Raw genomic sequence first — 25,967 nt, 5'->3', positions numbered from 1 at the left:
GGAGCTTCTCGAGTCTGCCGAAGTTTTTGGCCTGTTAACGGGGCATTTTGCTACCTGAAGAGAGTCATAGTTACTCCTCTCAGTTGCCCCCCGTTTCACCACAGTCACATTTTCAAGCTTCCTCTAACCAGTTCACCTGGAGCGATACGCCATTATCTGTCAACCTAAAGACTTTCACAGTATTCCTGCTGGGAGCTTCTCGAGTTTGCCGATGTATTTCGCCTGTTGACGAGGCATCTGGCTACCTGAAGAGAGTCATAGTTACTCCTGTCAGTTGCTCCCCCTTTTACCACAGTCACATTTTCAAGCTTCCTCTATCCAGTTCTCCTGAAGCGATAAGCCAATATCTGTCGACATAAAGACTTTCACAGTACTCCTGCCGGGAGCTTCTCGAGTTTGCCGATGTATTTCGCCTTTTGACGAGGCTTTTGGCTACCTAAAGAGAATCATAGCTACTCATTGCAGTTGCTCCACGTTTTATGACAGTCACATCTACAAGCTTTCTCTGGCCTGTTCACATGAAGCTGTACGCCAAAATCTGTCGACAACAGGACTTTCACAGTACTCCTGCTGTGAGCTTCTCGAGTTTGCCGATGTACTACGCCTGTTGACGAGGCATTTGTCTACCTTAAGATAGTCATTGTTAGTCCTGTCAGATGCCTCCCGTTTTACCACACTCACATTTTGAAGCTTCCTTTAGCCGTATCACCTGAAGTGATGCGTTATTATCTGTCGACATACAGACTTTCACAGTACTCCTGCTGGGAGCTTCTCATGTGTGCCGATGTATTTCGCCTAATGACGAGGCATTTGTCTACCTTAAGAGAGTCATAGTTAGTCCTGTCAGATGCTCCCCGTTTTACCACAGTCTCATTTTCAAGCTTCCTTTAGCCAGTTCTCATGAAGCGATACGCCAATATCTGTCGACATAAAGACTTTCACAGTACTCCTGAGGATGTATTTCGCCTTTTGACGAGGCTTTTGGCTACCTAAAGAGAATCATAGCTACTCATTGCAGTTGCTCCACGTTTTATAACAGTCACATCTACAAGCTTTCTCTGGCCTGTTCACATGAAGCGGTACGTCAAAATCTGTCGACAACAGGACTTTCACAGTACTCCTGCTGGGAGCTTCTCGAGTTTGCCGATGTATTTCGCCTGTTGACGAGGCATTTGGCTACCTTAAGAGAGTCATAGTTACTCCTGTCAGTTGCTCCCCGTTTTATCACAGTAACATTTTCAAGCTTCCTCAATCCAGGTCACCCGAAGCGATACGCCTATATCTGTCAACCTAAAGACTTTCACAGTACTCCGGCCGGGAGCTTCTCGAGTTTTCCGATGTATTTCGCCTAATGACGAGGCATTTGTATACCTTAAGAGAGTCATAGTTAGTCCTGTCAGATGCTCCCCGTTTTACCACAGTCACATTTTGAAGCTTTCTTTAGCCGGATCAACTGAAGCGATGCGCCATTATCTGTCGACATAAAGACTTTCACAGTACTCCTGCTGGGAGCTTCTCGAGCCTGCCGAAGTTTTTGGCCTGTTAACGGGGCATTTTGCTACCTGAAGAGAGTCATAGTTACTCCTCTCAGTTGCTCCCCGTTTTACCACAGTCACATTTTCAAGCTTCCTCTAACCAGTTCACCTGGAGCGATACGCCATTATCTGTCAACCTAAAGACTTTCACAGTATTCCTGCTGGGGGCTTCTCGAGTTTGCCGATGTATTTCGCCTGTTGACGAGGCATCTGGCTACCTGAAGAGAGTCATAGTTACTCCTGTCAGTTGCTCCCCGTTTTACCACAGTCACATTTTCAAGCTTCCTCTATCCAGTTCTCGTGAAGCGATACGCCAATATCTGTCGACATAAAGACTTTCACAGTACTCCTGCCGGGAGCTTCTCGAGTTTGCCGATGTATTTCGCCTTTTGACGAGGCTTTTGGCTACCTAAAGAGAATCATAGCTACTCATTGCAGTTGCTCCACGTTTTATAACAGTCACATCTACAAGCTTTCTCTGGCCTGTTCACATGAAGCGGTACGCCAAAATCTGTCGACAACAGGACTTTCACAGTACTCCTGCTGGGAGCTTCTCGAGTTTGCCGATGTATTTCGCCTGTTGACGAGTCATTTGGCTACCTTAAGAGAGTCATAGTTACTCCTGTCAGTTGCTCCCCGTTTTATCACAGTAACATTTTCAAGCTTCCTCAATCCAGGTCACCTGAAGCGATACGCCTATATCTGTCAACCTAAAGACTTTCACAGTACTCCGGCCGGGAGCTTCTCGAGTTTTCCGATGTATTTCGCCTAATAACGAGGCATTTGTATACCTTAAGAGAGTCATAGTTAGTCCTGTCAGATGCTCCCCGTTTTACCACAGTCACATTTTGAAGCTTTCTTTAGCCGGATCACCTGAAGCGATGCGCCATTATCTGTCGACATAAAGACTTTCACAGTACTCCTGCTGGGAGCTTCTCGAGTCTGCCGAAGTTTTTGGCCTGTCAACGGGGGATTTTGCTACCTGAAGAGAGTCATAGTTACTCCTCTCAGTTGCCCCCCGTTTCACCACAGTCACATTTTCAAGCTTCCTCTAACCAGTTCACCTGGAGCGATACGCCATTATCTGTCAACCTAAAGACTTTCACAGTATTCCTGCTGGTAGCTTCTCGAGTTTGCCGATGTATTTCGCCTGTTGACGAGGCATCTGGTTCCCTGAAGAGAGTCATAGTTACTCCTGTCAGTTGCTCCCCCTTTTACCACAGTCACATTTTCAAGCTTCCTCTATCCAGTTCTCCTGAAGCGATAAGCCAATATCTGTCGACATAAAGACTTTCACAGTACTCCTGCCGGGAGCTTCTCGAGTTTGCCGATGTATTTCGCCTTTTGACGAGGCTTTTGGCTACCTAAAGAGAATCATAGCTACTCATTGCAGTGGCTCCACGTTTTATGTCAGTCACATCTACAAGCTTTCTCTGGCCTGTTCACATGAAGCTGTACGCCAAAATCTGTCGACAACAGGACTTTCACAGTACTCCTGCTGTGAGCTTCTCGAGTTTGCCGATGTACTACGCCTGTTGACGATACATTTGTCTACCTTAAGAGAGTCATAGTTAGTCCTGTCAGATGCCTCCCGTTTTACCACACTCACATTTTGAAGCTTCCTTTAGCCGTATCACCTGAAGTGATGCGTTATTATCTGTCGACATACAGACTTTCACAGTACTCCTGCTGGGAGCTTCTCATGTGTGCCGATGTATTTCGCCTAATGACGAGGCATTTGTCTACCTTAAGAGAGTCATAGTTAGTCCTGTCAGATGCTCCCCGTTTTACCACAGTCTCATTTTCAAGCTTCCTTTAGCCAGTTCTCATGTAGCGATACGCCAATATCTGTCGACATAAAGACTTTCACAGTACTCCTGAGGATGTATTTCGCCTTTTGACGAGGCTTTTGGCTACCTAAAGAGAATCATAGCTACTCATTGCAGTTGCTCCACGTTTTATAACAGTCACATCTACAAGCTTTCTCTGGCCTGTTCACATGAAGCGGTACGTCAAAATCTGTCGACAACAGGACTTTCACAGTACTCCTGCTGGGAGCTTCTCGAGTTTGCCGATGTATTTCGCCTGTTGACGAGGCATTTGGCTACCTTAAGAGAGTCATAGTTACTCCTGTCAGTTGCTCCCCGTTTTATCACAGTAACATTTTCAAGCTTCCTCAATCCAGGTCACCTGAAGCGATACGCCTATATCTGTCAACCTAAAGACTTTCACAGTACTCCGGCCGGGAGCTTCTCGAGTTTTCCGATGTATTTCGCCTAATGACGAGGCATTTGTATACCTTAAGAGAGTCATAGTTAGTCCTGTCAGATGCTCCCCGTTTTACCACAGTCACATTTTGAAGCTTTCTTTAGCCGGATCACCTGAAGCGATGCGCCATTATCTGTCGACATAAAGACTTTCACAGTACTCCTGCTGGGAGCTTCTCGAGTCTGCCGAAGTTTTTGGCCTGTTAACGGGGCATTTTGCTACCTGAAGAGAGTCATAGTTACTCCTGTCAGTTGCTCCCCGTTTTACCACAGTCACATTCTCAAGCTTCCTCTAACCAGTTCACCTGGAGCGATACTCCATTATCTGTCAACCTAAAGACTTTCACAGTATTCCTGCTGGGAGCTTCTCGAGTTTGCCGATGTATTTCGTCTGTTGACGAGGCATCTGGCTACCTGAAAAGAGTCATAGTTACTCCTGTCAGTTGCTCCCCGTTTTACCACAGTCACATTTTCAAGCTTCCTCTACCCAGTTCTCGTGAAGCGATACGCCAATATCTGTCGACATAAAGACTTTCACAGTACTCCTGCCGGGAGCTTCTCGAGTTTTCCGATGTATTTCGCCTTTTGACGAGGCTTTTGGCTACCTAAAGAGAATCATAGCTACTCATTGCAGTTGCTCCACGTTTTATAACAGTCACATCTACAAGCTTTCTCTGGCCTGTTCACATGAAGCGGTACGCCAACATCTGTCGACAACAGGACTTTCACAGTACTCCTGCTGGGAGCTTCTCGAGTTTGCCGATGTATTTCGCCTGTTGACGAGGCATTTGGCTACCTAAAGAGAGTCATTGTTACTTCTGTCAGTTGCTCCGCGTTTTACCACAGTCACATTTTCAAGCTTCCTCTATCCAGTTCACCTGAAGCGATACGCCATTATCTGTCAACCTAAAGGCTTTCACAGTACTCCTTCCGGGAGCTTCTCGAGATTTCCGATGTATTTCCCCTAATGACGAGGCATTTGTATACCTTAAGAGAGTCATAGTTAGTCCTGTCAGATGCTCCCCGTTTTACCACAGTCTCATTTTGAAGCTTCCTTTAGCCGGATCACCTGAAGCGATGCGCCATTATCTGTCGACATAAAGACTTTCACAGTACTCCTGCTGGGAGCTTCTCGAGGCTGCCGAAGTTTCTCGCCTGTTAACGGGGCATTTTGCTACTTGAAGAGAGTCATAGTTACTCCTGTCAGTTGCTCCCCGTTTTACCACAGTCACATTTTCAAGCTTCCTCTAACCAGTTCACTTGAAGCGATACGCCATTATCTGTCAACCCAAAGACTTTCACAGTATTCCTGCTGGGAGCTTCTCGAGTTTGCCGATGTATCTCGCCTGTTGACGAGGCTTTTGGCTACCTAAAGAGAGTCATCGCTACTCATTGCAGTTGATCCACGTTTTATAACAGTCACATCTACAAGCTTTCTCTGGCCTGTTCGCATGAAGCGGTACGCCAATATCTGTCGACATCAGGACTTTCACAGTACTCCTGCTGGGAGCTTCTCGAGTTTGCCGATGTATTTCGCCTGTTGACGAGGCATTTGGCTACCTTAAGAGAGTCATAGTTACTCCTGTCGGTTGCTCCCCGTTTTATCACTGTAACATTTTCAAGCTTCCTCAATCCAGTTCACCTGAAGCGATACGCCATTATCTGTCAACCTCAATACTTTCACAGTACTCCTGCCGGGAGCTTCTCGAGTTTGCCGAAGTATTTCGCCTAATGACGAGGCATTTGTCTACTTTAAGAGAGTCATACATAGTCCTGTCAGATGTTCCCCGTTTTACCACAGTCCCATTTTGAAGCTTCCTTTAACCGGAGCACCTGAAACGATGCGCCATTATCTGTCGACATAAAGACTTTCACGGTACTCCTGCTGGGAGCTTCTCGAGTCTGCCGAAGTTTTTCGCCTGTTGACGGGGCATTTGGCTACCTGAAGAGAGTCACAGTTACTCCTGTCAGTTGCTCCCCGTTCTACCACAGTCACATTATCAAGCTTCCTCTAACCAGTTCACCTGAAGCGATACGCCATTATCTGTCAGCCTAAGAACTTTCACAGTACTCCTGCTGTAAACTTCTCGAGTTTGCCGATGTATTACGCCTGTTGACGAGGCATTTGTCTACCTTAAGAGAATCATAGTTAGTCCTGTCAGATAGTCCCCGTTATACCACAGTCACATTTTCAAGCTTCCTTTAGCCAGTTCTCGTGAAGCGATACGCCAATATCTGTCGACATAAAGACTTTCACAGTACTGCTGCCGGGAGCTTCTCGAGTTTGCCGATGTATTTCGCCTAATGACGAGGCATTCGTCTACCTTAAGAGAATCATAGATAGTCCTGTCAGATGTTCCCCGTTTAACCACAGTCCCATTTTGAAGCTTCCTTTAACCGGAGCACCTGAAACGATGCGCCATTATCTGTCGACATAAAGACTTTCACGGTACTCCTGCTGGGAGCTTCTCGAGTCTGCCGAAGTTTTTCGCCTGTTGACGGGGCATTTGGCTACCTGAAGAGAGTCACAGTTACTCCTGTCAGTTGCTCCCCGTTCTACCACAGTCACATTATCAAGCTTCCTCTAACCAGTTCACCTAAAGCGATACGCCATTATCTGTCAGCCTAAGAACTTTCACAGTACTCCTGCTGTAAACTTCTCGAGTTTGCCGATGTATTACGCCTGTTGACGAGGCAATTGTCTACCTTAAGAGAGTCATAGTTAGTCCTGTCAGATAGTCCCCGTTTTACCACAGTCACATTTTCAAGCTTCCTTTAGCCAGTTCTCGTGAAGCGATACGCCAATATCTGTCGACATAAAGACTTTCACAGTACTGCTGCCGGGAGCTTCTCGAGTTTGCCGATGTATTTCGCCTAATGACGAGACATTCGTCTACCTTAAGAGAATCATAGATAGTCCTGTCAGATGTTCCCCGTTTTACCACAGTCACATTTTGAAGCTTCCTATAGCCGGAGCACCTGAAGCGATGCGCCACAGTCTGTCGACGTAAAGACTTTCACAGTACTCCTGCCGGGAGCTTCTCGAGTTTGTCGATGTATTTCGCCTGTTGACGAGGCATTTGGCTACCTGAAGAGAGTCATAGTTACTCCTGTCAGTTGCTCTTCGTTTTACCACAGTCACATTTTCAAGCTTCCTCTATCCAGTTCACCTGAAGCGATAAGCCATTATCTGTCAACCTAAAAACTTTCACAGTACTCCTGCTGGGAGCTTCTCGTGTTTGCCGATGTATTTCGCCTAATGACGAGGCATTTGTCTACCTTAAGAGAGTCATAGTTAGTCCTGTCAGATAGTCCCCGTTTTACCACAGTCACATTTTGAAGCTTCCTTTAGCCTGATCACCTGAAGCGATACGCCTTTATCTGTCAACCTAAAGACTTTCACAGTACTCCTTCTGGGAGCTTCTCGTGTTTGCCGATGTATTTCGCCTAATGACGAGGCATTTGTCTACCTTAAGAGAGTCATAGTTAGTCCTGTCAGATAGTCCCCGTTTTACCACAGTCACATATTAAGCTTCCTTTAGCCGGATCACCTGAAGCGATGCGCCATTATCTGTCGACATAAAGACATTCACAGTAGTCCTGCTGGGAGGTTCTCTAGTCTGCCGATGTTTTTCGCCTGGTGACGAGGCATTTGGCTACCTTAAGAGAGTCATAGTTACTCCTGTCAGTTGCTCCCCGTTTCACCACATTCACATTTTCAAGCTTCCTCTATCCAGTTCACCTGAGGCGATACGCCGTTATCTGGCAACCTAAAGACTCTCACAGTACTCCTGTTGGGATCTTCTTGAGTTTGCCGATGTATTTCGCCTGTTGACGAAGCATTTGTCTACCTTAAGAGAGTCGTAGTTAGTTCTGTCAGATGCTCCCCGTTTTACCACAGTCACATTTTCAAGCTTCCTTTAGCCAGTTCTCGTGAAGCGATACGCCAATATCTGTCGACATAAAGACTTTCACAGTACTCCTGCCGGGATCTTCTCGAGTTTGCCGATGCATTTCGCCTGTTGACGAGGCATTTGGCTACCTAAAGAGAGTCATAGCTACTCATTGCAGTTGCTCCACGTTTTATAATAGTCACATCTACAAGCTTTCTCTGGCCTGTTCACCTGAAGCGGTACGCCAATATCTGTCGACATAAAGACTTTCACAGTACTCCTGCTGGGAGCTTCTCGAGTTTGCCGATGTATTTCGCCTGTTGACGAGGCATTTGGCTTCCTTAAGAGAGTCATAGTTACTCCTGTCAGTTGCTCCCCGTTTTATCACAGTAACATTTTCAAGCTTCCTAGATACAGTTCACCTGAAGCGATACGCCATTATCTGTCACCCTAAAGACTTTCACAGTACTCCTGCTGGGAGCTTCTCGAGTTTGCCGAAGTATTTCGCCTAATGACGTGGCATTTGTCTACCTTAAGAGAGTCATACATAGTCCTGTCAGATGTTCCCCGTTTTACCACAGTCACATTTTGAAGCTTCTATTAGCCGGAGCACCTGAAGCGATGCGCCATTATCTGTCGATATAAAGACTTTCACAGTACTCCTGCTAGGAGCTTCTCGAGTCTGCCGAAGTTTTTCGCCTGTTGACAGGGCATTTGGCTACCTGAAGAGAGTCACAATTACTCCTGTCAGTTGCTCCCCGGTCTACCACAGTCACATTTTCAAGCTTCCTCTAACCAGTTCACCGGAAGCGATGCGCCATTATCTGTCAACCTAAAGACTTTCACAGTACTCCTGCCGGGATCTTCTCGAGTTATCCGATGTATTTCGCCTAATGACGAGGCATTTGTCTACCTTAAGACAGTCATAGTTAGTCCTGTCAGATGCTCCCCGTTTTACCACAGTCACATTTTAAAGCTTCCTTTAGCCGGATCACCTGAAGCGATGCGCCATTATCTGTCGACATACAGACTTTCACAGTACTCCTGCCGGGAGCTTCTCGAGTTTGCCGATGTATTTCGCCTGTTGACGACGCATTTGGCTACCTGACGAGAGTCATAGTCACTCCTGTCAGTTGCTCCCCGTTTAACCACAGTCACATTTTCAAGCTTCCTCTATCCAGTTCACCTGAAGCGATAAGCCAATATCTGTCGACATAAAGACTTTCACAGTACTCCTGCCGGGAGCTTCGCGAGTTTGCCGATGTATTTCGCCTAATGACGCGGCATTCGTCTACCTTAAGAGAATCATAGATAGTCCTGTCAGATGTTCCCCGTTTTACCACAGTCACATTTCGACGCTTCCTATAGCCGGAGCACCTGAAGCGATGCGCCATTATCTGTCGACATAAAGACTTTCACCGTACTCCTGCCGGGAGCTTCTCGAGTTTGCCGATGTATTTCGCCTGTTGACGAGGCATTTGGCTACCTGACGAGAGTCATAGTCACACCTGTCAGTTGCTCCCCGTTTAACCACAGTCACATTTTCAAGCTTCCTCTATCCAGTTCACCTGAAGCGATAAGCCATTATCTGTCAACCTAAAAACTTTCAAAGTACTCCTGCTGGGAGCTTCTCGTGTTTGCCGATGTATTTTGCCTAATGACGAGGCATTTGTCTACCTTAAGAGAGTCATAGTTAGTCCTGTCAGATAGTCCCCGTTTTTCCACAGTCACATTTTGAAGCTTCCTTTAGCCGGATCACCTGAAGCGATACGCCATTATCTGTCAACCTAAAGACTTTCACAGTACTCCTGCTGGAAGCTTCTCGTGTTTGCCGATGTTTTTCGCCTATTGACGAGGCATTTGTCTACCTTAAGAGAGTCATAGTTAGTCCTGTCAGATAGTCCCCGTTTTACCACAGTCACATTTTGAAGCTTCCGTTAGCCGGATCACCTGAAGCGATGCGCCATTATCTGTCGTCATAATGACTTTCACAGTAGTCCTGCTAGGAGCTTCTCTAGTCTGTCGATGTTTTTCGCCTGTTGACGGGGCATTTGGCTACCTTAATGGAGTCATAGTTACTCCTGTCAGTTGCTCCCCGTTTTACCACACTCACATTTTCAAGCTTCCTATAGCCGGAGCACCTGAAGCGATGCGCCATTATCTGTCGACATAAAGACTTTCACAGTACTCCTGCCGGGATCTTCTCTAGTTTGCCGATGCATTTCGCCTGTTGACGAGGCATTTGGCTACCTAAAGAGAGTCATAGCTACTCATTGCAGTTGCTCCACGTTTTATAATAGTCACATCTACAAGCTTTCTCTGGCCTGTTCACCTGAAGCGGTACGCCAATATCTGTCGACATAAAGACTTTCACAGTACTCCTGCTGGGAGCTTCTCGAGTTTGCCGATGTATTTCGCCTGTTGACGAGGCATTTGGCTTCCTTAAGAGAGTCATAGTTACTCCTGTCAGTTGCTCCCCGTTTTATCACAGTAACATTTTCAAGCTTCCTCAATACAGTTCACCTGAAGCGATACGCCATTATCTGTCACCCTAAAGACTTTCACAGTACTCCTGCTGGGAGCTTCACGAGTTTGCCGATGTTTTGCGCCTAATGACGAGGCATTTGTCTACCTTAAGAGAGTCATAGTTAGTCCTGTCAGATGTTCCCCGCTTTACCACAGTCACATTTTGAAGCTTCCTTTAGCCTGATCAATTGAAGCGATGCGCCATTATCTGTCGACATACAGACTTTCACAGTACTCCTGCTGGGAGCTTCTCGTGTGTGCCGATGTATTTCGCCTAATGACGAGGCATTTGTTTACCTTAAGAAAGTCATAGTTAGTCCTGTCAGATAGTCCCAGTTTTACCACAGTTACATTTTCAAGCTTCCTTTAGCCAGTTCTCGTGAAGCGATACGCCAATATCTGTCGACATAAAGACTTTCGCCGTACTCCTGCCGGGAGCTTCTCGAGTTTGCCGATGTATTTCGCCTGTTGACGAGGCATTTGGCTACCTGAAGAGAGTCATAGTCACTCCTGTCAGTTGCTCCCCGTTTAACCACAGTCACATTTTCAAGCTTCCTCTATCCAGTTCACCTGAAGCGATAAGCCATTATCTGTCAACCTAAAAACTTTCACAGTACTCCTGCTGGGAGCTTCTCGTGTTTGCCGATGTATTTCGCCTAATGACGAGGCATTTGTCTACCTTAAGAGAGTCATAGTTAGTCCTGTCAGATAGTCCCCGTTTTACCACAGTCACATTTTGAACCTTCCTTTAGCCGGATCACCTGAAGCGATACGCCAGTATCTGTCACCCTAAAGACTTTCACCGTACTCCTGCTGGGAGCTTCACGAGTTTGCCGATGTATTTCGCCTAATGACGAGGCATTTGTCTACCTTAAGAGAGTCATAGTTAGTCCTGTCACATGTTCCCCGTTTTACCACAGTCACATTTTGAAGCTTCCTTTAGCCGGATCACCTGAAGCGATGCCCCATTATCTGTCGCCATAAAGTCTTTCAAAGTACTCCTGCCGGGAGCTTCTCAAGTTACTCGATGTATTTCGCCTGTTGACGAGGCATTTGGCTACCTTAAGAGAGTCATAGTTACTCCTGTCAGTTGCTCCCCGTTTTACCACAGTCACATTTTCAAGCTTCCTCTATCCAGTTCACCTGAAGCGATACGCCATTATCTGTCTACCTAAAGACTTTCACAGTACTCCTGCCGGGAGCTTCTCGAGTTTTCCGATGTATTTCGCCTAATGACGAGGCATTTGTATACCTTAAGAGAGTTATAATTAGTCCTGTCAGATGCTCCCCGTTTTACCACAGTCACATTTTGAAGCTACCTTTAGCCAGACCACCTGAAGCGATGCGCCATTATCTGTCGACATACAGACTTTCACAGTACTCCTGCTGGGAGCTTCTCGTGTGTGCCGATGTATTTCGCCTTATGACGAGGCATTTGTTTACCTTAAGAAAGTCATAGTTAGTCCTGTCAGATAGTCCCCGTTTTACCACAGTCACATTTCAAGCTTCCTTTAGCTAGTGCTCGTGAAGCGATACGCCAATATCTGTCGACATAAAGATTTTCGCCGTACTCCTGCCGGGAGCTTCTCGAGTTTGCCGATGTATTTCGCCTGTTGACGAGGCATTTGGCTACCTGAAGAGAGTCATAGTCACTCCTGTCAGTTGCTCCCCGTTTAACCACAGTCACATTTTCAAGCTTCCTCTATCCAGTTCACCTGAAGCGATAAGCCATTATCTGTCAACCTAAAAACTTTCACAGTACTCCTGCTGGGAGCTTCTCGTGTTTGCCGATGTATTTCGCCTAATGACGAGGCATTTGTCTACCTTAAGAGAGACATAGTTAGTCCTGTCAGATAGTCCCCGTTTTACCACAGTCACATTTTGAAGCTTCCTTTAGCCGGATCACCTGAAGCGATACGCCATTATCTGTCAACCTAAAGACTTTCACAGTACTCCTGCTGGGAGCTTCTCGTGTTTGCCGATGTATTTCGCCTAATGACGAGGCATTTGTCTACCTTAAGAGAGTCATAGTTAGTCCTGTCAGATAGTCCCCGTTTTACCACAGTCACATTTTGAAGCTTCCTTTAGCCGGATCACCTGAAGCGATGCGCCATTATCTGTCGTCATAAAAACTTTCACAGTAGTCCTGCAAGGAGCTTCTCTAGTCTGTCGATGTTTTTCGCCTGTTGACGGGGCATTTGGCTACCTTAATGGAGTCATAGTTACTCCTGTCAGTTGCTCCCCGTTTTACCACAGTCACATTTTCAAGTTTCCTCTATCCAGCTCACCTGAAGCGATACGCCATTATCTGTCAACCTAAAGACTCTTACAGTACTCCTGTTGGGAGCTACTTGAGTTTGCCGATGTATTTCGCCTGTTGACGACGCATTTGTCTACCTTACGAGAGTCATAGTTAGTTCTGTCAGTTGCTCCCCGTTTTACCACAGTCACATTTTCAAGCTTCCTTTAACCAGTTCTCGTGAAGCGATACGCCAATATCTGTCGACATAAAGACTTTCACAGTACTCCTGCCGGGATCTTCTCGAGTTTGCCGATGCATTTCGCCTGTTGACGAGACATTTGGCTACCTAATGAGAGTTGCTCCACGTTTTATAATAGTCACATCTACGAGCTTTCTCTGGCCTGTTCACCTGAAGCGGTACGCCAATATCTGTCGACATAAAGACTTTCACAGTACTCCTGCTGGGAGCTTCTCGAGTTTGCCGATGTATTTCGCCTGTTGACGAGGCATTTGGCATCCTTAAGAGAGTCATAGTTACTCCTGTCAGTTGCTGTCCGTTTTACCACAGTCACATTTTCAAGCTTCCTCTATCCAGTTCACCTGAAGCGATAAGCCATTATCTGTCAACCTAAAAACTTTCACAGTACTCCTCCTGGGAGCTTCTCGTGTTTGCCGATGTATTTCGTCTAATGACGAGGCATTTGTCTACCTTAAGAGAGTCATAGTATAGTCCTGTCAGATAGTCCCCGTTTTACCACAGTCACATTTTGAAGCTTCCTTTAGCCGGATCACCTGAAGCGATACGCCATCATCTGTCAACCTAAAGACTTTCACAGTACTCCTGCTGGGAGATTCTCGTGTTTGCCGATGTATTTCGCCTAATTGCGAGGCATTTGTCTACCTTAAGAGAGTCATAGTTAGTCCTGTCAGATAGTCCCCATTTTACCACAGTCACATTTTGAAGCTTCCTTTAGCCGGATCACCTGAAGCGATGCGCCTTTATCTGTCGACATAAAGACTTTCACAGTAGTCCTGCCAGGAGCTTCTCTAGTCTGCCGATGTTTTCCGCCTGTTGACGGGGCATTTGGCTACCTTAATGGAGTCATAGTTACTCCTGTCAGTTGCTCCCCGTTTTACCACAGTCACAGTTTCAAGTTTCCTTTAGCCAGTTCTCGTGAAGCGATACGCCAATATCTGTCGACATAAAGACTTTCACAGTACTCCTGCCGGGATCTTCTCGAGTTTGCCGATGCATTTCGCCTGTTGACGAGGCATTTGGCTTCCTTAAGAGAGTCATAGCTACTCATTGCAGTTGCTCCACATTTTAAAATAGTCACATCTACAAGCTTTCTCTGGCCTGTTCACCTGAAGCGGTACGCCAATATCTGTCGACATAAAGACATTCACAGTACTCCTGCTGGGAGCTTCTCGAGTTTGCCGATGTATTTCACCTGTTGACGAGGCATTTGGCTTCCTTAAGAGAGTCATAGTTACTCCTGTCAGTTGCTCCCCGTTTTATCACAGTAACATTTTCAAGCTTCCTCAATACAGTTCACATGAAGCGATACGCCATTATCTGTCACCCTAAAGGCTTTCACAGTACTCCTGCTGGGAGCTTCACGAGTTTGCCGATGTTTTTTGCCTAATGACGAGGCATTTGTCTACCTTAAGAGAGTCATAGTTAGTCCTGTCAGATGTTCCCCGCTTTACCACAGTCACATTTTGAAGCTTCCTTTAGCCGGATCACCTGAAGCGATGCGCTATTATCTGTCGCCCTAAAGTCTTTAAAAGTACTCCTGCCGGGAGCACCTCGAGTTCGTCGATGTATTTCGCCTGTTGACGAGGCATTTGGCTACCTTAAGACAGTCATATTTACTCCTGTCAGATGTTCCCCGGTTTTACCACAGTCACATTTTGAAGCTTCCTTTAGCCGGATCACCTGAAGCGACGCGCCATTATCTGTCGCCATAAAGTCTTTCAAAGTACTCCTGCCGGGAGCTTCTCGAGTTTGTCGATGTATTTCGCCTGTTGACGAGGCATTTGGCTACCTTAAGAGAGTCATAGTTACTCCTGTCAGTTGCTCCCCGTTTTACCACAGTCACATTTTCAAGCTTCCTCTATCCAGTTCACCTGAAGCGATACGCCATTATCTGTCCACCTAAAGACTTTCACAGTACTCCTGCCGGGAGCTTCTCGAGTTTTCCGATGTATTTCGCCTAATGACGAGGCATTTGTATACCTTAAGAGAGTTATAGTTAGTCCTGTCAGATGCTCCCCGTATTACCACAGTCACATTTTGAAGCTTCCTTTTGCCGGATCACCTATAGCGATGCGCCATTATCTGTCGACATAAAGACTTTCACAGTACTCCTGTTGGGAGCTTCTCGAGTCTGCCGATGATTCTCGCCCGTTGACGGGGCATTTGGCAACTTTAAGAGAGTCATAGTTACTCCTGTCAGTTGCTCCCCGTTTTACCACAGTCATATTTTCAAGCTTCCTCTAACCAGTTCACCTGAAGCGATACGCCATTATCTGTCAACCTAAAGACTTTCACAGTACTCCTGCCGGGAGCTTCTCGAGTTTTCCGATGTATTTCGCCTAATGACGAGGCATTTGTATACCTTAAGAGAGTTATAGTTAGTCCTGTCAGATGCTTCCCGTTTTACCACAGTCACATTTTGAAGCTTCCTTTAGCCAGATCACCTGAAGCGATGCGCCATTATCTGTCGACATACAGACTTTCACAGTACTCCTGCTGGGAGCTTCTCGTGTGTGCCGATGTATTTCGCCTAATGACGAGGCATTTGTTTACCTTAAGAAAGTCATAGTTAGTCCTGTCACATAGTCCCCGTTTTACCACAGTCACATTTCAAGCTTCCTTTAGCTAGTTCTCGTGAAGCGATACGCCAATATCTGTCGACATAAAGGCTTTCGCCGTACTCCTGCCGGGAGCTTCTCGAGTTTGCCGATGTATTTCGCCTGTTGACGAGGCATTTGGCTACCTGAAGAGAGTCATAGTCACTCCTGTCAGTTGCTCCCCGTTTAACCACAGTCACATTTTCAAGCTTCCTCTATCCAGTTCACCTGAAGCGATAAGCCATTATCTGTCAACCTAAAAACTTTCACAGTACTCCTGCTGGGAGCTTCTCGAGTTTTCCGATGTATTTCGCCTAATGACGAGGCATTTGTCTACCTTAAGAGAGACATAGTTAGTCCTGTCAGATAGTCCCCGTTTTACCACAGTCACATTTTGAAGCTTCCTTTAGCCGGATCACCTGAAGCGATACGCCATTATCTGTCAACCTAAAGACTTTCACAGTACTCCTGCTGGGAGCTTCTCGTGTTTGCCGATGTATTTCGCCTAATGACGAGGCATTTGTCTACCTTAAGAGAGTCATAGTTAGTCCTGTCAGATGGTCCCCGTTTTACCACAGTCACATTTTCAAGTTTCCTCTATCCAGTTCACCTGAAGCGATACGCCATTATCTGTCAACCTAAAGACTTTCACAGTACTCCTGCCGGGAGCTTCTCGAGTTTTCCGATGTATTTCGCCTAATGACGAGGCATTTGTATACCTTAAGAGAGTTATAGTTAGTCCTGTCAGATGCTTCCCGTTTTACCACAGTCACATTTTGAAGCTTCCTTTAGCCAGATCACCTGAAGCGATGCGCCATTATCTGTCGACATACAGACTTTCACAGTACTCCTGCTGGGAGCTTCTCGTGTGTGCCGATGTATTTCGCCTAATGACGAGGCATTTGTTTACCGTAAGAAAGTCATAGTTAGTCCTGTCAGATAGTCCCCGTTTTACCACAGTCACATTTCAAGCTTCCTTTAGCTAGTTCTCGTGAAGCGATACGCCAATATCTGTCGACATAAAGGCTTTCGCCGTACTCCTGCCGGGAGCTTCTCGAGTTTGCCGATGTATTTCGCCTGTTGACGAGGCATTTGGCTACCTGAAGAGAGCCATAGTCACTCCTGTCAGTTGCTCCCCGTTTAACCACAGTCACATTTTCAAGCTTCCTCTATCCAGTTCACCTGAAGCGATAAGCCATTATCTGTCAACCTAAAAACTTTCACAGTACTCCTGCTGGGAGCTTCTCGAGTTTTCCGATGTATTTCGCCTAATGACGAGGCATTTGTCTACCTTAAGAGAGACATAGTTAGTCCTGTCAGATAGTCCCCGTTTTACCACAGTCACATTTTGAAGCTTCCTTTAGCCGGATCACCTGAAGCGATGCGCCATTATCTGTCAACCTAAAGACTTTCACAGTACTCCTGCTGGGAGCTTCTCGTGTTTGCCGATGTATTTCGCCTAATGACGAGGCATTTGTCTACCTTAAGAGAGTCATAGTTAGTCCTGTCAGATGGTCCCCGTTTTACCACAGTCACATTTTGAAGCTTCCTTTAGCCGGATCACCTGAAGCGATGCGCCATTATCTGTCGTCATAAAGACTTTCACAGTAGTCCTGCTAGGAGCTTCTCTAGTCTGTCGATGTTTTTCGCCTGTTGACGGGGCATTTGGCTACCTTAATGGAGTCATAGTTACTCCTGTCAGTTGCTCCCCGTTTTACCACAGTCACATTTTCAAGTTTCCTCTATCCAGTTCACCTGAAGCGATACGCCATTATCTGTCAACCTAAAGACTCTTACAGTACTCCTGTTGGGAGCTACTTGAGTTTGCCGATGTATTTGGCCTGTTGACGACGCATTTGTCTACCTTAAGAGAGTCATAGTTAGTTCTGTCAGATAGTCCCCGTTTTACCACAGTCACATTTTGAAGCTTCCTTTAGCCGGATCACCTGAAGCGATACGCCATCATCTGTCAACCTAAAGACTTTCACAGTACTCCTGCTGGGAGCTTCTCGTGTTTGCCGATGTATTTCGCCTAATGACGAGGCATTTGTCTACCTTAAGAGAGTCATAGTTAGTCCTGTCAGATAGTCCCCATTTTACCACAGTCACATTTTGAAGCTTCCTTTAGCCGGATCACCTGAAGCGATGCGCCTATATCTGTCGACATAAAGACTTTCACAGTAGTCCTGCCAGGAGCTTCTCTAGTCTGCCGATGTTTTCCGCCTGTTGACGGGGCATTTGGCTACCTTAATGGAGTCATAGTTACTCCTGTCAGTTGCTCCCCGTTTTACCACAGTCACAATTTCAAGTTTCCTTTAGCCAGTTCTCGTGAAGCGATACGCCAATTTCTGTCGACATAAAGACTTTCACAGTACTCCTGCCGGGATCTTCTCGAGTTTGCCGATGCATTTCGCCTGTTGACGAGGCATTTGGCTATCTAAAGAGAGTCATAGCTACTCATTGCAGTTGCTCCACATTTTAAAATAGTCACATCTACAAGCTTTCTCTGGCCTGTTCACCTGAAGCGGTACGCCAATATCTGTCGACATAAAGACTTTCACAGTACTCCTGCTGGGAGCTTCTCGAGTTTGCCGATGTATTTCGCCTGTTGACGAGGCATTTGGCTACCTGAAGAGAGTCATAGTCACTCCTGTCAGTTGCTCCCCGTTTAACCACAGTCACATTTTCAAGCTTCCTCTATCCAGTTCACCTGAAGCGATAAGCCATTATCTGTCAACCTAAAAACTTTCACAGTACTCCTGCTGGGAGCTTCTCGTGTTTGCCGATGTATTTCGCCTAATGACGAGGCATTTGTCTACCTTAAGAGAGTCATAGTTAGTCCTGTCAGATAGTCCCCGTTTTACCACAGTCACATTTTGAACCTTCCTTTAGCCGGATCACCTGAAGCGATACGCCAGTATCTGTCACCCTAAAGACTTTCACCGTACTCCTGCTGGGAGCTTCACGAGTTTGCCGATGTATTTCGCCTAATGACGAGGCATTTGTCTACCTTAAGAGAGTCATAGTTAGTCCTGTCACATGTTCCCCGTTTTACCACAGTCACATTTTGAAGCTTCCTTTAGCCGGATCACCTGAAGCGATGCCCCATTATCTGTCGCCATAAAGTCTTTCAAAGTACTCCTGCCGGGAGCTTCTCAAGTTACTCGATGTATTTCGCCTGTTGACGAGGCATTTGGCTACCTTAAGAGAGTCATAGTTACTCCTGTCAGTTGCTCCCCGTTTTACCACAGTCACATTTTCAAGCTTCCTCTATCCAGTTCACCTGAAGCGATACGCCATTATCTGTCTACCTAAAGACTTTCACAGTACTCCTGCCGGGAGCTTCTCGAGTTTTCCGATGTATTTCGCCTAATGACGAGGCATTTGTATACCTTAAGAGAGTTATAATTAGTCCTGTCAGATGCTCCCCGTTTTACCACAGTCACATTTTGAAGCTACCTTTAGCCAGACCACCTGAAGCGATGCGCCATTATCTGTCGACATACAGACTTTCACAGTACTCCTGCTGGGAGCTTCTCGTGTGTGCCGATGTATTTCGCCTTATGACGAGGCATTTGTTTACCTTAAGAAAGTCATAGTTAGTCCTGTCAGATAGTCCCCGTTTTACCACAGTCACATTTCAAGCTTCCTTTAGCTAGTGCTCGTGAAGCGATACGCCAATATCTGTCGACATAAAGATTTTCGCCGTACTCCTGCCGGGAGCTTCTCGAGTTTGCCGATGTATTTCGCCTGTTGACGAGGCATTTGGCTACCTGAAGAGAGTCATAGTCACTCCTGTCAGTTGCTCCCCGTTTAACCACAGTCACATTTTCAAGCTTCCTCTATCCAGTTCACCTGAAGCGATAAGCCATTATCTGTCAACCTAAAAACTTTCACAGTACTCCTGCTGGGAGCTTCTCGTGTTTGCCGATGTATTTCGCCTAATGACGAGGCATTTGTCTACCTTAAGAGAGACATAGTTAGTCCTGTCAGATAGTCCCCGTTTTACCACAGTCACATTTTGAAGCTTCCTTTAGCCGGATCACCTGAAGCGATACGCCATTATCTGTCAACCTAAAGACTTTCACAGTACTCCTGCTGGGAGCTTCTCGTGTTTGCCGATGTATTTCGCCTAATGACGAGGCATTTGTCTACCTTAAGAGAGTCATAGTTAGTCCTGTCAGATAGTCCCCGTTTTACCACAGTCACATTTTGAAGCTTCCTTTAGCCGGATCACCTGAAGCGATGCGCCATTATCTGTCGTCATAAAAACTTTCACAGTAGTCCTGCAAGGAGCTTCTCTAGTCTGTCGATGTTTTTCGCCTGTTGACGGGGCATTTGGCTACCTTAATGGAGTCATAGTTACTCCTGTCAGTTGCTCCCCGTTTTACCACAGTCACATTTTCAAGTTTCCTCTATCCAGCTCACCTGAAGCGATACGCCATTATCTGTCAACCTAAAGACTCTTACAGTACTCCTGTTGGGAGCTACTTGAGTTTGCCGATGTATTTCGCCTGTTGACGACGCATTTGTCTACCTTACGAGAGTCATAGTTAGTTCTGTCAGTTGCTCCCCGTTTTACCACAGTCACATTTTCAAGCTTCCTTTAACCAGTTCTCGTGAAGCGATACGCCAATATCTGTCGACATAAAGACTTTCACAGTACTCCTGCCGGGATCTTCTCGAGTTTGCCGATGCATTTCGCCTGTTGACGAGACATTTGGCTACCTAATGAGAGTTGCTCCACGTTTTATAATAGTCACATCTACGAGCTTTCTCTGGCCTGTTCACCTGAAGCGGTACGCCAATATCTGTCGACATAAAGACTTTCACAGTACTCCTGCTGGGAGCTTCTCGAGTTTGCCGATGTATTTCGCCTGTTGACGAGGCATTTGGCATCCTTAAGAGAGTCATAGTTACTCCTGTCAGTTGCTGTCCGTTTTACCACAGTCACATTTTCAAGCTTCCTCTATCCAGTTCACCTGAAGCGATAAGCCATTATCTGTCAACCTAAAAACTTTCACAGTACTCCTCCTGGGAGCTTCTCGTGTTTGCCGATGTATTTCGTCTAATGACGAGGCATTTGTCTACCTTAAGAGAGTCATAGTATAGTCCTGTCAGATAGTCCCCGTTTTACCACAGTCACATTTTGAAGCTTCCTTTAGCCGGATCACCTGAAGCGATACGCCATCATCTGTCAACCTAAAGACTTTCACAGTACTCCTGCTGGGAGATTCTCGTGTTTGCCGATGTATTTCGCCTAATTGCGAGGCATTTGTCTACCTTAAGAGAGTCATAGTTAGTCCTGTCAGATAGTCCCCATTTTACCACAGTCACATTTTGAAGCTTCCTTTAGCCGGATCACCTGAAGCGATGCGCCTTTATCTGTCGACATAAAGACTTTCACAGTAGTCCTGCCAGGAGCTTCTCTAGTCTGCCGATGTTTTCCGCCTGTTGACGGGGCATTTGGCTACCTTAATGGAGTCATAGTTACTCCTGTCAGTTGCTCCCCGTTTTACCACAGTCACAGTTTCAAGTTTCCTTTAGCCAGTTCTCGTGAAGCGATACGCCAATATCTGTCGACATAAAGACTTTCACAGTACTCCTGCCGGGATCTTCTCGAGTTTGCCGATGCATTTCGCCTGTTGACGAGGCATTTGGCTTCCTTAAGAGAGTCATAGCTACTCATTGCAGTTGCTCCACATTTTAAAATAGTCACATCTACAAGCTTTCTCTGGCCTGTTCACCTGAAGCGGTACGCCAATATCTGTCGACATAAAGACATTCACAGTACTCCTGCTGGGAGCTTCTCGAGTTTGCCGATGTATTTCACCTGTTGACGAGGCATTTGGCTTCCTTAAGAGAGTCATAGTTACTCCTGTCAGTTGCTCCCCGTTTTATCACAGTAACATTTTCAAGCTTCCTCAATACAGTTCACATGAAGCGATACGCCATTATCTGTCACCCTAAAGGCTTTCACAGTACTCCTGCTGGGAGCTTCACGAGTTTGCCGATGTTTTTTGCCTAATGACGAGGCATTTGTCTACCTTAAGAGAGTCATAGTTAGTCCTGTCAGATGTTCCCCGCTTTACCACAGTCACATTTTGAAGCTTCCTTTAGCCGGATCACCTGAAGCGATGCGCTATTATCTGTCGCCCTAAAGTCTTTAAAAGTACTCCTGCCGGGAGCACCTCGAGTTCGTCGATGTATTTCGCCTGTTGACGAGGCATTTGGCTACCTTAAGACAGTCATATTTACTCCTGTCAGATGTTCCCCGGTTTTACCACAGTCACATTTTGAAGCTTCCTTTAGCCGGATCACCTGAAGCGACGCGCCATTATCTGTCGCCATAAAGTCTTTCAAAGTACTCCTGCCGGGAGCTTCTCGAGTTTGTCGATGTATTTCGCCTGTTGACGAGGCATTTGGCTACCTTAAGAGAGTCATAGTTACTCCTGTCAGTTGCTCCCCGTTTTACCACAGTCACATTTTCAAGCTTCCTCTATCCAGTTCACCTGAAGCGATACGCCATTATCTGTCCACCTAAAGACTTTCACAGTACTCCTGCCGGGAGCTTCTCGAGTTTTCCGATGTATTTCGCCTAATGACGAGGCATTTGTATACCTTAAGAGAGTTATAGTTAGTCCTGTCAGATGCTCCCCGTATTACCACAGTCACATTTTGAAGCTTCCTTTTGCCGGATCACCTATAGCGATGCGCCATTATCTGTCGACATAAAGACTTTCACAGTACTCCTGTTGGGAGCTTCTCGAGTCTGCCGATGATTCTCGCCCGTTGACGGGGCATTTGGCAACTTTAAGAGAGTCATAGTTACTCCTGTCAGTTGCTCCCCGTTTTACCACAGTCATATTTTCAAGCTTCCTCTAACCAGTTCACCTGAAGCGATACGCCATTATCTGTCAACCTAAAGACTTTCACAGTACTCCTGCCGGGAGCTTCTCGAGTTTTCCGATGTATTTCGCCTAATGACGAGGCATTTGTATACCTTAAGAGAGTTATAGTTAGTCCTGTCAGATGCTTCCCGTTTTACCACAGTCACATTTTGAAGCTTCCTTTAGCCAGATCACCTGAAGCGATGCGCCATTATCTGTCGACATACAGACTTTCACAGTACTCCTGCTGGGAGCTTCTCGTGTGTGCCGATGTATTTCGCCTAATGACGAGGCATTTGTTTACCTTAAGAAAGTCATAGTTAGTCCTGTCACATAGTCCCCGTTTTACCACAGTCACATTTCAAGCTTCCTTTAGCTAGTTCTCGTGAAGCGATACGCCAATATCTGTCGACATAAAGGCTTTCGCCGTACTCCTGCCGGGAGCTTCTCGAGTTTGCCGATGTATTTCGCCTGTTGACGAGGCATTTGGCTACCTGAAGAGAGTCATAGTCACTCCTGTCAGTTGCTCCCCGTTTAACCACAGTCACATTTTCAAGCTTCCTCTATCCAGTTCACCTGAAGCGATAAGCCATTATCTGTCAACCTAAAAACTTTCACAGTACTCCTGCTGGGAGCTTCTCGAGTTTTCCGATGTATTTCGCCTAATGACGAGGCATTTGTCTACCTTAAGAGAGACATAGTTAGTCCTGTCAGATAGTCCCCGTTTTACCACAGTCACATTTTGAAGCTTCCTTTAGCCGGATCACCTGAAGCGATACGCCATTATCTGTCAACCTAAAGACTTTCACAGTACTCCTGCTGGGAGCTTCTCGTGTTTGCCGATGTATTTCGCCTAATGACGAGGCATTTGTCTACCTTAAGAGAGTCATAGTTAGTCCTGTCAGATGGTCCCCGTTTTACCACAGTCACATTTTCAAGTTTCCTCTATCCAGTTCACCTGAAGCGATACGCCATTATCTGTCAACCTAAAGACTTTCACAGTACTCCTGCCGGGAGCTTCTCGAGTTTTCCGATGTATTTCGCCTAATGACGAGGCATTTGTATACCTTAAGAGAGTTATAGTTAGTCCTGTCAGATGCTTCCCGTTTTACCACAGTCACATTTTGAAGCTTCCTTTAGCCAGATCACCTGAAGCGATGCGCCATTATCTGTCGACATACAGACTTTCACAGTACTCCTGCTGGGAGCTTCTCGTGTGTGCCGATGTATTTCGCCTAATGACGAGGCATTTGTTTACCGTAAGAAAGTCATAGTTAGTCCTGTCAGATAGTCCCCGTTTTACCACAGTCACATTTCAAGCTTCCTTTAGCTAGTTCTCGTGAAGCGATACGCCAATATCTGTCGACATAAAGGCTTTCGCCGTACTCCTGCCGGGAGCTTCTCGAGTTTGCCGATGTATTTCGCCTGTTGACGAGGCATTTGGCTACCTGAAGAGAGCCATAGTCACTCCTGTCAGTTGCTCCCCGTTTAACCACAGTCACATTTTCAAGCTTCCTCTATCCAGTTCACCTGAAGCGATAAGCCATTATCTGTCAACCTAAAAACTTTCACAGTACTCCTGCTGGGAGCTTCTCGAGTTTTCCGATGTATTTCGCCTAATGACGAGGCATTTGTCTACCTTAAGAGAGACATAGTTAGTCCTGTCAGATAGTCCCCGTTTTACCACAGTCACATTTTGAAGCTTCCTTTAGCCGGATCACCTGAAGCGATGCGCCATTATCTGTCAACCTAAAGACTTTCACAGTACTCCTGCTGGGAGCTTCTCGTGTTTGCCGATGTATTTCGCCTAATGACGAGGCATTTGTCTACCTTAAGAGAGTCATAGTTAGTCCTGTCAGATGGTCCCCGTTTTACCACAGTCACATTTTGAAGCTTCCTTTAGCCGGATCACCTGAAGCGATGCGCCATTATCTGTCGTCATAAAGACTTTCACAGTAGTCCTGCTAGGAGCTTCTCTAGTCTGTCGATGTTTTTCGCCTGTTGACGGGGCATTTGGCTACCTTAATGGAGTCATAGTTACTCCTGTCAGTTGCTCCCCGTTTTACCACAGTCACATTTTCAAGTTTCCTCTATCCAGTTCACCTGAAGCGATACGCCATTATCTGTCAACCTAAAGACTCTTACAGTACTCCTGTTGGGAGCTACTTGAGTTTGCCGATGTATTTGGCCTGTTGACGACGCATTTGTCTACCTTAAGAGAGTCATAGTTAGTTCTGTCAGATAGTCCCCGTTTTACCACAGTCACATTTTGAAGCTTCCTTTAGCCGGATCACCTGAAGCGATACGCCATCATCTGTCAACCTAAAGACTTTCACAGTACTCCTGCTGGGAGCTTCTCGTGTTTGCCGATGTATTTCGCCTAATGACGAGGCATTTGTCTACCTTAAGAGAGTCATAGTTAGTCCTGTCAGATAGTCCCCATTTTACCACAGTCACATTTTGAAGCTTCCTTTAGCCGGATCACCTGAAGCGATGCGCCTATATCTGTCGACATAAAGACTTTCACAGTAGTCCTGCCAGGAGCTTCTCTAGTCTGCCGATGTTTTCCGCCTGTTGACGGGGCATTTGGCTACCTTAATGGAGTCATAGTTACTCCTGTCAGTTGCTCCCCGTTTTACCACAGTCACAATTTCAAGTTTCCTTTAGCCAGTTCTCGTGAAGCGATACGCCAATTTCTGTCGACATAAAGACTTTCACAGTACTCCTGCCGGGATCTTCTCGAGTTTGCCGATGCATTTCGCCTGTTGACGAGGCATTTGGCTATCTAAAGAGAGTCATAGCTACTCATTGCAGTTGCTCCACATTTTAAAATAGTCACATCTACAAGCTTTCTCTGGCCTGTTCACCTGAAGCGGTACGCCAATATCTGTCGACATAAAGACTTTCACAGTACTCCTGCTGGGAGCTTCTCGAGTTTGCCGATGTATTTCGCCTGTTGACGAGGCATTTGGCTTCCTTAAGAGAGTCATAGTTACTCCTGTCAGTTGCTCCCCGTTTTATCACAGTAACATTTTCAAGCTTCCTCAATACAGTTCACCTGAAGCGATACGCCATTATCTGTCACCCTAAAGGCTTTCACAGTACTCCTGCTGGGAGCTTCACGAGTTTGCCGATGTTATTTGCCTAATGACGAGGCATTTGTCTACCTTAAGAGAGTCATAGTTAGTCCTGTCAGATGTTCCCCGCTTTACCACAGTCACATTTTGAAGCTTCCTTTAGCCGGATCACCTGAAGCGATGCGCTATTATCTGTCGCCCTTAAGTCTTTAAAAGTACTCCTGCCGGGAGCACCTCGAGTTTGTCGATGTATTTCGCCTGTTGACGAGGCATTTGGCTACCTTAAGACAGTCATATTTACTCCTGTCAGATGTTCGCCGGTTTTACCACAGTCACATTTTGAAGCTTCCTTTAGCCGGATCACCTGAAGCGACGCGCCATTATCTGTCGCCATAAAGTCTTTCAAAGTACTCCTGCCGGGAGCTTCTCGAGTTTGTCGATGTATTTCGCCTGTTGACGAGGCATTTGGCTACCTTAAGAGAGTCATAGTTACTCCTGTCAGTTGCTCCCCGTTTTACCACAGTCACATTTTCAAGCTTCTTCTATCCAGTTCACCTGAAGCGATACGCCATTATCTGTCAACCTAAAGACTTTCACAGTACTCCTGCCGGGAGCTTCTCGAGTTTTCCGATGTATTTTGCCTAATGACGAGGCATTTGTATACCTTAAGAGAGTTATAGT

The sequence above is a fragment of the Schistocerca americana genome, chromosome X (assembly GCF_021461395.2).
Source record: "Schistocerca americana isolate TAMUIC-IGC-003095 chromosome X, iqSchAmer2.1, whole genome shotgun sequence".
Classification (NCBI taxonomy): domain Eukaryota; kingdom Metazoa; phylum Arthropoda; class Insecta; order Orthoptera; family Acrididae; genus Schistocerca; species Schistocerca americana.
The sequence above is the reverse complement of the archived record's forward strand: the minus strand, read 5'-3'. Positions refer to the sequence as shown.